This window comes from Martes martes, assembly GCF_963455335.1.
Source record: "Martes martes genome assembly, chromosome: 9".
In the NCBI taxonomy this organism is placed as follows: Eukaryota; Metazoa; Chordata; class Mammalia; order Carnivora; family Mustelidae; genus Martes; species Martes martes.
The window spans coordinates 72,988,543-73,000,649 of NC_137896.1; the positions used below are offsets into that span (position 1 = coordinate 72,988,543).

The following is a 12,107-nucleotide window of genomic DNA, read 5'->3' on the forward strand; positions in this document are numbered from 1 at the left end:
TATTTTTCATATTTTTAGTAGGAATCTTTTATATGTGCTAGATACAAATCTGTTTTCAGAAAAGTGTCTTGTAAATATCTTCTCCCTTTCTGAGTTGCTTTTCTCTATATTAATGATATCTTTGGATGAACAAAAGTTGTAAATTGTAATGTAGTCCAATTTATCATTTTCCCCCTTAGATTAGTGCTTTTTGTGCTGCTAAAGAAATCTTCCCTCTCCAAGATCTTTCACTTTTATATCACAACCGATCTGAAATTGGCTTTTGTGAATGGTGTGATAGGAATCAAGATGTGTTTTTTCCATATGAATATTGAATTGACTAGACACTGTTTATTGAAAAGACTGTCACTTCCCCGTGTATTAAATATTCGCATCAAAAGTGGCATATGTCACTGGCCAGAGCCAGTCAGATGGCCTTGCCTAGTTCAGAAGGTCAGGTAAGTGTTATCTCCTGAGCCTGGAAGAAGGAAACTAGAAGTACCCTTGAGCACTGTATCACTCCTCAAAGAGTATAACTTGAGTAATGGGCAAAAGATCAGCAGAGTTAGGCCAAAGAAAGTAGAGGAAAGGTAATGAACGTAAGAGAAGAAAGGTGAATGACAACAGAGTATCAACTAAAGATTAACAATAAAAGGAGAGAGAGAGATAAACAGTATTTGGGATGAAAAATGTAGTCACAGCAGTGATCTAAAGAAATATCAGAAAGCATGTTGGACAGGTTTATGCCAGTGCATTTTCAAACCTGGATGAAATATATTCATGGCATGTGTAACTTATTAACACTGAAATGCAGTAGAAAACCTAAATAGACATAGAGCAATAAATAAGTTAAATCAAGGGTGTGAAAAGAATCTTACCACAGAAACAGCATGAGGCTGAAATGGTCTTGAGGCAAATACTACCATACATTTAAGGAATGCATAACCTACTAAACATTAAATATTTATTGTGTGCCTGTGGTATACCTGGCACTCTTCTAGGCCCTTAGGATATATCAGTAAATAGAACAAAGATTTCTTCCCTCTTGAAATTTGTAACAGAGAAAGACAATGAGTAACAAGTGAATAGTCAATCATACTAGAAAGTGATGAGTGGTAAGGAAAAGAAACAGTAAGAGTTGAATAAGGGGTTGAGGATTCTTGGGGTTGGGAGTGGGGAGCAGTAGTTTTAAATAAGGTGGTCAGAGGAAGCCTCATTGAAAAGGTAAAATTTTGGCACAGTTTCAAAGATGAGAGACTTAGCTAGTGGGTATTCTACAGAAGAACATTCTAGGAAGAGAGAAGAGCTAAGCGGAGACCCTAAGACAGGAGCATGCCTAGGGTGTTCGAGGAATAACAAGATCAGTGTGACTGGAGCAGACTGAATGAGAGAGGCCAGATCAAGTAGTGTCTAATATGATATTGTAAGATGTCTGGCTTCTGCTCATAGTGATATGGAAAGCCATTTCAGGATTTTGAAGGGACAACTCAGAATTTGATGTAGGTTTTGCATGGATCGCTGTGGCTCTGGCATGAGGAATAGACTGGATGGGGGCAGTAGTAGATGTAGGGAGATCTTGTAGAAGGCCATCGAAGTAAACCAGACGAAAGAAATTTCTCAGCTGAAGTGGTAGCGATGGAGGTGGATGGTGGATGTAGTATGATGTTATAGCCAGCATGGTTTCATGGTGAACTGAATGGAGAAATAAAAGAAAGAAGTCAAGGGTGACTCCACGGACTTTGACCTCAGTAGCTGGTAAGATGGAGTGGCCAGAAACAAAGAAGGGGACGGTCGTGATGGAGCAGATCTCCACAGGAGAATCAGAAGTTTGCTTTTGGATGAGTTAAATTTAAAATCACTCTTGGACAACAGAGTTGAGATAGTGAGCATTAGGAATTTGGAGCTCAGAAAAGGTCTGGGACAGGAATACATATTTGGGAATAATCAGTATACATGGTATTCAAAGCCTTAGAGCTAGGTGAAATCACCAAGGGTGTGAATACTGATAGACTAAGCCCTGGGGCCTCCAAAATTACAAGGTCAAGGAGAAGACGACGACTAAGGAGAGATCAGTGAGGTAGGAGGAAATAGAGTGTGCAATGTGCTGGCAGCCAGATGTGTAAAGGAGAGTGTTGAACTGTGTGATGTGGTGCTGTCAGGTCAAGTAAAATGAACTCTGAGCATTGATCAGTGGATTTTACGACAAAAAGTTACTGGTAACTCAGAGCACTTTCAGTGGAGTAGTGGTGGTTGGAATAGGTTTTAAAAGGAATGAGGGGAAAGGAATTGGAGACAGTGAATATGGACAATCCTTTTGAGGAATTTGCTCCAAAAGGAAATAAAGAAATAGGGTCATCACTTGACAACAGGTTTGGAAGAGTGGGAGGGTGACAGCTTAGCTATTAGGGGTATAAGAGGAAATGGGAAGGGAGAGAGCGAAAGCAGCAAGAATACACAACTCTTGAGGAGTTCACTTCAAAGAAGTAGGATGATGGCTGATGGAGAAAGTGGGTCAAAGGAAATGTTTTTAAAATGAGACCAAAAGAAGTATGTGTACATGCTGATGTCAATGATTTAGTAGGGAGCAGAGATTAATGATGCAGGAGAGAGGAAGGAGAACCAGTGGATAGAGGTCCTTGAATAGATAAGAGCAGATGGAATCTGCCAGGTGGAGGAGGAGGCGGTCTATGGGAGTATGACAAGTTCACCCATGGGAACCAGCAGGAAGGCAAAGGATGAGGGTGTGTATGTTGGTCAGTGGGTAGAAGTGGTGGAATCTGTGAAATTCTCTTCTGGTTGTTTCAGTGTTCCCAGTAAAGTAGAAAGCAAGATTATTAAGTGAGTGAGGATGAGGCAAGAGGCAGGGGACTCAGGAGAGAGCATCAGGGTCATGAATTTGAAGTAAGGCCCATCAGCCTGGTTGTGAATTTTTCTTCAGCCACATTGAGTGTACAGGCGCAGCATGAGTAAGCAGAGTTAGATTTAGAGCCGAAGTAAGAAAGGCAAGAGAATGATAATAATAATCGATCTTAGAATTTAAGCCTGGAGGAGTGGAGGACACACAGGGATGAGGGGCAGTGAAACGGTGGCCTGATCAATACACTGGAAGACCCAGGGAATTGAAGGTCACTGAGGCCGAGTAGCAGAGTGAGCTAGAAGGATGCCATAGTGGTCTGGGAGTGGACTGCACGGGATTGGTCAGAATCGTACTCATCCTTCCAAGTGGGGCTTGGATGAAGCAGATTGAGAGTGAGGCCATTCCAGGGGAGAAGGTCAATGAACCAAGAGGCCAGGGTGGGACAGATCACTGATGTGTATTTTGAAATCACAGAAAAATAAGACCAGAGAGCAGTGAGAATGAGCCAGGAGCTAAAATCATTAAGAATGAGGGGAATGAAATGGGAGTGGCATGAATGCAGGACATTAGGTGATCTAAACTGATGACAGATTTAAAGCTGGGTCTGTAATCTGGGGCCAAGGTTAATTACATAGCAATGCCACCTTTGGCTGAAATCAGTTAGTGGGAAAGCAGACACCTTTAGAATTGCATGTTAATGTCACAGATCCTGTATTTTTCTATTTTTCTTTTTTTCTAAGTGCCTAGAGGAAGGTTACACATAGAATAGCTGATAGAAATTAAAGTATGTCTACTTTTTTTTTTAATTGGAAAGTGAGCGGTGATAATACTGTTTAGTGTGAAATGTAATTTTCTCTTGGAGTCTTTCATTCTGCTTGTGTCCTAGACGATGGACTAGAAATGAATAAAAAGAACAAAATAGGATGTTCTGGCAATACACACACACACACACACACACACACACACACACACTCTCTCTCTCTCTCTATATATATATATATATATAATCTTTTCTTTAGAAAGGGAGGATAAAGAGAGATAATACAAAATATCTGAACCATCTAGTCAACCAGAGGCAGAGACAGAGATGAGGCAGGAGAGGAAGAGGGAATGGGAAGGGATAGAAAGAGAAAGAAAAAGGGAAGGAAGAAAAGAAGAAAAACAAAGAAGGAAGGATGGCTTTTCGGGAGAGGTACAGTGTGACCACCGTTCTGTATACTGTAGAATTGTGAGGTGTTTGAGTTCCCTGGGAAACAGGGAAAGCATGCTATTTTAACGGATAAACTTAATAGAAGATGAATGAAGAGAGGCCGTGAACTGTATAGTCTTCTTTCCCTTGGGCTCTTCCAATTTTGCTGAGCAGTGCTTCCCTGTTTTGAAAGGGATCTCTCACTCTTGACTTAATTCTTTAAACAAGTGTGTTTGTCTAGTGATTTGGCACGTACAGCTGTGGTTCCTTGGGCTAGCCCACCCAGGGCAGAATGCTGAGGGTCTCAAGACTATATTACTTGCTTAAGACTGGAAAGAATGGGGGTAGAGGAGAGACAGAGATGCACACTTTGTTCATTTCCTCAGTTTCCCCTAGAAAGCCCATGAAACTGTGTTTGCAGAGGGAATGGTGAGAAAGAGGCTTTGCATGATTGACCAAGTAGCCTTACAGCGGCAGTCATCTATGGCCTCTTAGAAATGTATATAAATAGTTACCAGAGTGTGGACAATGATTTACTCTGGGAAAGTCAATAATTATGATTTAATCATTTTCTAGTAAGACAGCACTCAGAGAGAGCAAACACTCATGATGGTGCCTGATGGGTCTGTGAGAGGCTGAAGGTCTGTGTCGACGGCTGGCCTGGCAGACTGGCTTCAGGGTGGCAGAGCCAGATGGCAGGGGTTGACCAAGGTCAGCCCAGGGGTCTATAGAGCCAGTACAAAAATGGGAAAGTACAGTATAAAACATAACATAGAAAATGTGTTTGTAATATCTAAATGTTAGACATAATTATTCCAGCCTGATTGAGATAAAATGAACGACTAACAATAATGACTGATACTACAGCAAGTCAAAATGTATTTATGAAAATTGGAAATATTGTGGGATCTTTTAAAAAAAAAACAGTGTGATCTTAAAAAACAAATTACATCAACAGTGTCATCATTGCAAGAGCATATTTTTTGAGCAAATTCTTCCCGCTGCTTTAAAGACTCCTTTAGACTCTACACTAGTTAAAGAATGGTGAACAGAATGTTCTAATGCCTGGTGCTTTCTTCTCAGCTGTCATTGTTAAATCTCTTTCTGATCATTTTTTTTCCCTTTAGAAATAACAAAATTTTTGCATTTTGGTGCATTACATCCTCACTGAACCCTCTGAACTCGGTACTGTTATTAGCCCCATTTCACAGATACAAAAACCGAGGTGCAGAACTAATAAGTAATTTGCTCACGGACACATAGTAAATGGCAAAGGCAAGATAGGAATCCAGGGAATCCGACCGCACAGCTCTTCCTCTTAAACACTGCAGGGTATATTCTGAGCCTTTCTCTGCCTCAATTTTCTTCTGGTTGTTGTGACGATGAGATAAGATACGGAGCTTAGGCAGGGGAGGCATTGATTCTGTCTTTATCTGTTTCTATGTTGTTTGATTTGTTAATAACAAACATAAATTATTCATACATTTTTGTAATCAAGAAAAAAATATCAAGCCCCTGGGTAGCTCAGGGGGTTGAGCACCTGACTTAATTTTGGCTCAGATCGTGATCAGATCGTGAGATCAAGCTTCCTATTGGCTCTGTGCTGGGTGTGGAATCTGCTTGTGATTCTCCCTACTACTCCTCCTGTCCCTCTCCCCACCTCTCTTTCCCTCTCAATTAATTAATTAAAAAATTCTAAGGCCTGTAAGACTGTCTGGCATAGAGAGCCACCTAATAAAGTCATTATTATTATGTCTGAAAGCAAAGTCCTGAGTTTCCACTTGACCTGGGGGGATTTATTAGCTCCGGAAGCTTGGTTGTTGAAGGAAGAAATAAGATAGGGCAATAGGCAGAGAAGAATTGGGGTTAGAGGTTTCTAAATTTCCGGTAAGAAGGGCTTGTATATGCTCACGTGTGGGGTAGGAAGAGTGGGAGGAAGAGGACATCAGTTTAGGTGAGTGTGAAAACGAATGGAGTTAAGTCCCAAGGAATGGGGGAAAGGGGTAGTCCTAGAACCTTGGCTAAAGTAACTTACCTTGAAAAAGACTAATATAACCTAACCATTAGTAGATGAGCCCCATTTTTTTGAGCTCACCAAGGTAACAAAAATAACAAGATCATTTTGGAAAATGAGAAGGGAATGAAAAGAACTCTATGGTTTTATTTATCTGCCTGGTTCTGGCAATGTGAGAATAGGTTGTCTGAAGAGGAGCCAACATTGTATTTTTCTATTTGTGCGTTATAGTGGTAAATGATTGCTGGCAAAAGAACATCTTTTCAAGTGGCTTCCCTTGGTGTAGGTCCGGGGGCAACAAGAGGAAGTATTTCTATAGCTGGGAGAAGAGTTCAGTACTGTCTTCCTGGAATGGGCTCTCATTTCAGAGTCTAAAATAGATTCGAAATACTGTGCTATTTGGGAATTGGGGCCCATTCCTTCTAAGCACATCTGTTGGTAGCTGTTGAAATTCAAATAAATTCAAATGAGGTCCAAGGAATGCTCATATTACATTTACTGATTGCAAGGAGCATTTGAAAAACACACATCCAGAAAACCCACACTAGTCACTGACAGTGAGGAAGACACAAAGCCTTGATTTTCTGCCAGCCATAGGTATTCTGAGCCTGAGCCACAACATTTAATTTATTTAAAATGCCCTTTTCTCCCTACCTGAACTTTTTAACTGAGATTCATTTTTATTTTCGAAAGTTTAAATATGAACCCCATCACATAGTCGTGTATTTTGATTTTGATCGTTCTACAGCCTTCACTTGGAGAAATGAGGTTTTTGGACTATTAGAGTCAGAAAGCCAGGATCGAACAGATGCATTTTCTTCCGTCTTTTCTCCAGTTTTAGTAAATGAAAATTTTCATTTGGGTGTTGGAATTAAGGGAACTTGGTATATCTATTTATTTATACATGATTCCATTTTAGGAAGAAATCAGAGCATCTTTAAAAATGCAAAGACGGGGGGCGCCTGGGTGGCTCAGTGGGTTAAAGCCTCTGCCTTCGGCTCAGGTTGTGATCCCAGGATCCTGGGATCGAGCCCCACATCGGGCTCTCTGCTCAGCAGGGAGTCTGCTTCCCCCCTCTCTCTCTCTCTGCCTGCCTCTCTGCCTACTTGTGATCTGTCTCTCAAATAAATAAAATCTTTAAAAATGCAAAGACGGGGGGGTACCTGGGTGGCTCAGTTGGTTAGGCATCTGACTTTGGCTCAGGACATGATCTCAGGGTGCTGGTATCAGCCCCACATTGGGCTCCCCATCAGCGATCAGTGGGGAGTTGGCTTGTCCCTCACCCTCTCCCCCTCCCACTTATGCTCGTGCACACACACGCTGTCTCTCTCTCTCTCAAATAAATTTTTTTTTTTTAAAAGGCAAAGACAGGACAGAAAATATAGAAAATTCTCTTTTCCATTAAGCCATGACTCTCTGTAAGGAAAATGATCCACTAAACATATTGGAAGAAACAGAAGGACCATTTGAAGGTTGTAAGTTTTCCTTTTTATCTTTGTAGTTGAAATAGTTGTAGTAGAATAGAATTTCAAATGGCATATTCATATGTCATTACCTGAAAGTCTAATGTTAGAAGTAGATACCACACCAAATACATTACATGAATTATCTTCTTTAGTTTAAATCTCATAATTACCCATCCTATGGAGTATTATTTCCATCTTATAAATGAAGGTTTCCAAAGATTAAAAATAAGCAGTTTGCTCAAAGTCACACAACCAAGTCAGAATTCAAATCCATGTCTGTTATTTCTAGTTAATAACTCCTGATCTAAATTATGTCTTTTATATGGAATTTGGCTAAGGACCATAAAAAGAAAGCAAAATGTATTAGGAGTTGTAAGAAATAAATTCACATGTAAAAGATGAAGACATTTGTTTAAATTCAGGCAAACTTTTAAAACAAATATTATGGTAAAAATAAAGCATCATCAGGAAGAGGGAAGACAGGATACCAACAGCTCAGAACAAGGCTCCACAAAGGTGTGGCAAAATCGCAAACCCTTGTTTCTCAAGGTGTGTTCCTTGCATTCTTCTGAGCCTTTTGGAAACACGAGTGGTCTCTGTAAGGTGCTGGCACAGTGAAAGATCCTTCCTCTAGGAAAGCTAATAACTTGCCACTTGACACTGATATTCCTATTTTCTTCTAACTTTTTACTTTCATCTAAAATACTGTAGGTGTTAGGGTGTCTGGATGGCTCAGTTGGTTAGGCGTCTGCCTTCAGCTCGGGTCATCATCCAGGAGCCTGGGATTTAGCCCCAGGTCAGGCTTCTGGCTTAGCGGGAGTCTGCTTCTCCCTCTCCCTCTCCACTATCCCCTCTCCCATGCACTCTTTCTCAAATAAAATCAAATCTTAAAAAAATTATAAAACACCATAGGTGCTGAAAAATAACCTAGGTGTTAGAGTCAGTAATGTTCAACAACTAGTACTGTCCAACTACTGGTATGGCTTGGTTCCTCCTTCCTCCCCAGATTTATATACAGAAAAAATATTATCCATGATTGCACTAGTCCATGTCAATAGTGACTTTCAGTTTTGTCTTCTTCAATATGCAGAGTAAGTGGAATTACTACTGGGCTCTCCTCCACTATTAAATAAGAACAATTTGTTCTGGTTTTTATAATTCTAATACCTATATATACTAGCCTATTGAGTTGATATAGTACAGTTATATTGGGCATTTTGCTTGTTTCCAGTTTTTGCTGTTGTAAATAGTCTTCTAATATTATATATTATATAATACAAATATATATTTGAGTATATGTTACATATTTTATTATATAATTCACATACATTTTTTCATAAGAGAATTGTATGTTTATATCCTTTGACCATTTATCTCTTGGGGTTTTAATATTTTTGAAGGTTTGAATAAATTCTCTATATATTATATATACCAACTTTTTTTTTTTTTTTTTTTTTAAAGATTTTATTTATTTATTTGACAGACAGATCACAAGTAGGCAGAGAGGCAGGCAGAGAGAGAAGGGAGGAAGCAGACTCCCTGCTGAGCAGAGAGCCCGATGCGGGGCTCGATGCGGGGCTCGATCCCAGGACGCTGGGATCATGACCCGAGCCGAAGGCAGCGGCTTTAACCCACTGAGCCACCCAGGCGCCCCCCCCCAACTTTTTTTTTTTTTTATAATGAATACAAGTGTTCTCCTTAATTTTGTTAGTTTTTTATGTTACAGTCATTTTCTTGCTTGGTTTTTTTGAAGCCATTTATTATTTTTTTTCCTTTATGATTTCCGTTCTTGCTATAAGCTTCTCGGAGATATATTCCTCTAAAAATTTCATAAATATTTGATTATTTCTCCTTGCTTTGCTAAGAGTTAAAGCAAATATTTAACTCTTTAATCTACTGGGGGCTTAGGCTGGTATGTGGTGTGAAAGCCAATCAAAATCATGTTTTGTTTTGTTAGTTATCCTCAGAAGTATTAAAGTGTAGTTAGACAATTATTAAATAATTATTATTTTTCCCAATTTTATGGTACTTGTAAATTAATTTCTCTGTTCCACACTGCCTTATTTATTCATATATTTATTTATTTTTTAAAGATTAATTTACTTATTTTAGAGAGAGAGAGAGCACAAGGTAGGGAAGGGCAGAAGGAGAAGGAGAGAATCTCAGATTCCCTACTAAGCCGGGAGGGATATAGGGCTCAGTCCCACAACCCTGAGATCATGGCTTGTGCTGAAACCAAGAGTCAGAGGCTTAACTGACTGAACCACCCAGACACCCCTTATTTTAATAATTAACATGTTCTGTTTTAGGATTTCCTAGGAAGTAGATCAGCGTCATATAAGTTTATCCTCCCTCCTGTTTGTGTCACTTTGCTATTTTGAATGGAATTTCTTCCCTTTTTATTACATTATTGAGCTGGTACATACCATCATTTAAAAAGCTCCTAGTTACAGTAACTTCATTATAAAGTCAGTCTAATTCAATAAACGCATATAGGCTAATAAACTTAAACAGATTCCTTGGATTTCTAGACCTACAGTAATCCTTTAAAACATCACATTCCATTGGCACTAAGTGAGTACCCACTAAATGCAGCCGCCATTATTTGCATACTGAAAAGAGCTTCAGGCTGGAGAGTCAGGAAATTTGTATCCTATTTTCATATCCTCAACTGAGAAAGCCATCTATGAAGCACCTTGTCTGAGCGAGGCACCCTGCTAGGCACTTGTCAGAGGCCGTCTTGCCTAAGGCTTAGAATAAGCCTACAGAGTATGTATATCATTAAATACCATAAGCGAGGAAAGTAAAGTTGAGCAGGTAGAATAGGCCAGGGCTGGCCCACACTAGGCCCGAAGAAGCAGTAAGAAATGGAACACCCAAGGGCCCATCTGTGGTAGTCTCTGGGCCCACAGCCTGGCGTTTGTGACCTGACAGGTTTATCACTCCCTGGGGGGCTGCAGTGACCAGTGAACTTCAGCCAAGGGTCTGTGAGGAAGGCAGGAGGCATGGAGAAGCTGCATTAGCTCACTTTCATCCTTGTCTTGTACATACACTTTATAGTTCCTGTCTCTGGGTCACGGTAAGTCTGTGTGAAACTATCCTGAAGGAAGTCTGTGTTCCCTTTCTCATCAGTCTTCCAATCCTCGTCAGCTCTTTGAGGTCTGGCTTAGCTCAGTGGGTTAAGTATGTGTCCCAAATCATAGAAATGGTGATGGAGTAAATGACTTCCTTGATAGCCGGTGGTTTCTCCATTCTCCCAGTGATGTCTACACCCATGATACGATCCGGGCCGTTCATCTCACCTCTCTGTGGTTTCCTCATCTGTCCAACGAGAGAATCTGATAAATGGTCCAGTTTTGACAGGCTGGACAACAACTCTGTTACTAAATACACATTACATACTTCTTTCTTCAAGACTGCAAATTTCTTAAAGTCAGAGACTGTTCTTGCACAATTTCAAATCACTCCTATTGCTTTGCATATAACAAGCATCCAGTGAATATCGATGCCGGATGAATGAATGATTAATCAGTCAGTCAAAGAAAACAGTCTTAGCGCTTTTCTCACAAGACATTTGCAATGCTAGGACACAAGGAGCCCCTAAGATATTTCATGTTTCAACTGTGGAGTCTTTTATAAAGACTGCATTGGTCATTGGCCTTTTCACAGGAAGATACTTACTTAGTAAGGGTCAGCTTGTTTTCATCTGAAAAGAACAAAGAATGGAGCTTTGGGAAGCTGGAAGCCTAGGAAGGATCAAGGTGGGAGCTGTGGTAGGTAGACTTTTCTCTGATAAAGCTCTTTGGGCTCTTTCTATCTGTGTGCTGCTGTGACAGCGACAATACAAAAAAACCTGACTATTCATATTGAACAAAACTAAAGCCTGTCTAAACCCAATCTTGAATAAATGGCAAATTAAGGGGAACATACCTTAACTTCTCTGTTTGGGCATGGGCTAGGGACTACTATGTCTTAAGTTCCCATCTATAATCGAAACACGCAATGTGTTCAGTGCACCCTCAGAAGATAGAACTGAATCACTTCTGCATTATTTAATAGTCTCTTTTTATGCCTCCCAAATCCAAAGAAAGATACACAGCCCCTGAGAGGCATAGAACCAATGGATTTTGTAATCACAGGGTTTTTTTGGTTTTTTGGTTTTTTTAAGATTTACTTATTTATTTGTCAGAGGGAGAGAGCGCACAAGCAGGCAGAGTGGCAGGCAGAGGCTGAGAGAGAAGCAAGCTCCCGACCGAGCAAGGACTCCATCCCAGGACCCTGGGATCATGCCCTGAGCATAAGGCAGTGGCTTAACCGACTGAGCCACCCAGGCATCCTGTAATCACTGGTTTTAAACTTAAAATCTCACTGAAGTCACTAGTTAACAGTTCTATACCTTCATGTCCTAAACCTTCTGAGCAGATATCCCAGCAACCCTTCTGCTCCTTCCGCCACCCCCAGCCAAGGAGGGTAGGGAGGGAAGACCTGCACGGCCACTAGTTAGCAAAGGTTATTTTTGGAATAAAAGCAGGAATTTGCAGCGTGCACAAGTGTCTGGCTTTGTCTCCTGAGCTTCATAATACCCACATCATAGTGAGACAA

The 12,107-nt window shown here is 40.4% G+C and overlaps 1 protein-coding gene across 2 annotated transcripts in view; it reads left to right on the plus strand.

Moving 5' to 3' along the window:
• The window catches only part of ACYP2 (acylphosphatase 2), a 175,033-nt gene that overhangs the window by 126,275 nt on the left and 36,651 nt on the right, over positions 1-12,107 (plus strand). Inside the window, exon 4 of one of the 2 annotated variants that reach the window (XR_013967341.1) lies at positions 7,401-7,511. The exons of the other annotated variant lie outside the window; for it this stretch is intronic. The gene's annotated coding sequence lies outside the window, so the exon portion shown is untranslated. The remainder of the gene's footprint in view (positions 1-7,400; positions 7,512-12,107) is intronic. 2 annotated transcript variants of the gene reach the window in all.